Source organism: Mirounga leonina, unplaced genomic scaffold (genome assembly GCF_011800145.1).
Source record: "Mirounga leonina isolate KUSES-001 unplaced genomic scaffold, KU_Mleo_1.0 Mir_115, whole genome shotgun sequence".
In the NCBI taxonomy this organism is placed as follows: domain Eukaryota; kingdom Metazoa; phylum Chordata; class Mammalia; order Carnivora; family Phocidae; genus Mirounga; species Mirounga leonina.
This window is the reverse complement of record NW_023270268.1, coordinates 68378128-68381055: the sequence shown is the minus strand read 5'-3', so window position 1 is coordinate 68381055 and position 2928 is coordinate 68378128. Positions and strand designations below refer to the sequence as shown.

Sequence of the window (2928 nt, the reverse complement as noted above, 5' to 3'; positions counted from 1 at the left end):
AATTTAAAAAAAAAAAAAAAAAAAGGCTCCTGGATAGTTTAAACAGGAAGGGATTAAGAAGATTATTGAAAATGCTAGAGGTAAGTCTCTAGGCCAGATGTTCTTGAACTTCTGTGACTGAGACTCATAGCTAGAAATACATTTTACATTGTGACTCAGAATACACATACATAGATGTATGTACATGCACACACATAAAACTAAAGTACAAATTATCTAAAACAAATTAACTTTTACTAGGGACAGTGTAACTGGATATTTTTGCTCTTTCATTTATTCTATTTTGTTCTCTTTCTCTCTCTCTTTTTGGTGCTTGTTTCATTGCACTAAACAGATTTCATTACTTATACAGGCATACCTAGTTTTGCACTTTGCTTTCTTGAGCTTTGAAGATATTCCATTTTTTACAAATAGAAGGTTCGTGGCAACTCTGCATTGAGCAAGTCTATTGGCACAATTTTCCCAACAGCATTTGCTCACTTCGTGTTTGTGTGTCACATTTTGGTAATTCTCCCAATTCTTCAAACATTTTCATTATTACTATACTTTTTATGGCCATCTGTGATCAGTGGTTTTTGATGTCACTATTGTAATTATTTTGTGGCATCACAAACCACACCCATACAAGATGGCAAACTTAATAAGTGTGTGTGCTCTGACTGCTTCACAGACTGGCCGTTGTCCCATCACATTCCCTCTTCTCAGGCCTCCCTATTCCCTGAGACATGACAATACTGAAGTTAAGCCAATTAACAACCCTCCAATGGCCTCTGGGTATTCAAGTGAAAGGAAGAGTCATACATCTCTCACTTTAAATCAAAAGCTAGAAATGATTCAGCTTCGTGAGGAAAGCATGTCGAAAGCCAAGACAAGCCAAAAGCTAGACTTCTTGCACCAAACACTTAGCTATGGTGAATACTAAGGAAAAGTTCTTGAAAGAAATTAAAAGTGCTACTCCAGGGAACACACGAATGATAAGAAAGCAAAACAGCCTTATTGCTGATGTGGGGAAAGTTTGAGTGGTCTGGATAGAAGATCAAACCAGACACAACAGTCCCTTAAGCCCAAGCCTGATCCAGAGCAAGGCCCTCACTTTCCTCAATTCTGTGAAGGTTGAGAGAGGTGAGGAAGCTGCAGAAGAAATGTTTGAACTACCATTGGCTGGTTCATGAGGCTGAAGGAAAGAAGCCATCTCCATAACACAAAAATGCAAGGTGAAGCAGCAGGTGCTGATATATAAGCAGCCGCAAGTTACCCAGAAGATCTAGCTGGGATAATTCATGAAGGTGGCCACACTAAACAACAGATTTTCAATGTAGATGAAACATCTTTCTATTGGAAGAAGATGCCATCTAAGGCTTTTGTAGCTAGAGAGGAGAAGTCAATGCCTGGCTTCAGAGCATCAAAGTACAGGCTGACTCTCCCGTGAGGGGCCAGAGCAGCTGGTGACTTGAAGTTGAAGCCAATGCTCACTGACCATTCCAAAAATCCTAGGGCCCTTAAGAAGTATGCTAAGTCCACTCTGCCTTGCTGTATAAATGGAACAACAAAACCTGGATGACAGTATATCTGTTTACAACATGGCTTACTGAATATTTTAAGCCCACTATTGAGGACTACTGCTCAGAAAAAAGGATTGCTTTCAAAATATTCAAAATATTACTGCTCATTGACAATGCACCTGGTCACCCAGGTGCTCTGATGCAGATGCTCCATGAGATTAATGTTATTTCCACACCTGCTGACACAACATCCTTTCCGTGGCCCATGAAAAAGAATTTTGACTTTCAAGTCTCACTATTTAAGAAATACACTTCATAAGGCTATGGTTTCCATGGATAGTGATTCCTCTGACAGATCTGGGCAGAAGAAATTAAAAACCTTCTGGGAAGGGTTCACCGTTCTAGATGATATGAAGAACGTTTGTGATCCACGGGAAGAGGTCAAAATATCAACATTAGCAGGAGTTTGGAAGATGTTGATTTCAACACTCCTGGATGACTCCGAAGAGTTCAAGACTTCAGTGGAGGAAGTAACTGCAGAGGTAGTGAAAATAGCAAAAGAACTAGAATTGGAAGTGAAATCTGAAGATGGGACTGAATTGCTGCAATCTCATGAGAAACTTTGAACAGATGTGGAGTTGCTTCTTATGGAAGAGCAGAGAAAGTGGTTTCTTGAGATGGAAGCTACTCCTGGTGAAGATGCTGTGAAGATTGTAGAAATGAAAACAAAGGATTTAGAATATGACATAAACTTAGCTGATAAAGCAGCAGCAGGTTTGAGAGGATTGATTTCAACTCTGAAAGAAGTTCTACTGTGGGTAAAATGCTATCAAACACCATCACCTGCTGCAGAGAAATCGTTTGTAAAAGGAAGAATCAATTAATGTGGCAAACTTCATTGATTGCCACACCCACCCCAATTTTCAGCAATCACCACCCTGATCAGTCAGCAGCCAGCAACGTGAAGGGGAGATCTTCCACCAGCAAAAAGATCATGACGAGCTGAAAGCTCAGATGATGGTTAGCAATTTTTTGGCAATAACATATTTTTTAATTCAAGTATTTTTTAAATTAACTTAATAGACTATAAAATAGTGTGAGCATAACTTTTATATGTGCTGGGAAACCAAAAAAATCATTTGACTCACTTTATTGTGATATTCCAATATTCACTTTATTGTGGTTATCTGGAACAGAACCTACAGTATCTCCAGGGTATGCCTATTGTTTGAGAAACATTGCTCTAGGCTGATCTCCCAGGCACAACTCCCAGATTCCAGAACCAACTGCTTCTGCCCCATAGGAGGAAGCCTATCTCCATTGGTGCAGAAGCTGCTGAATCAGGAGACCCCCACCCCCACCCCCATCAGATCAGGAAGCTACAGCTCAACTGCTGGCTTCAGAATTAAGCCACCTCCAGCACAAA

At 40.1% G+C, this 2928-nt stretch overlaps 1 pseudogene; it reads left to right on the top strand.

The window, feature by feature from the left end:
• The first annotated feature begins 763 nt into the window (after positions 1–763).
• On the top strand, positions 764–2500 carry LOC118000710 (annotated as a pseudogene).
• The last annotated feature ends 428 nt before the right edge of the window (positions 2501–2928 follow it).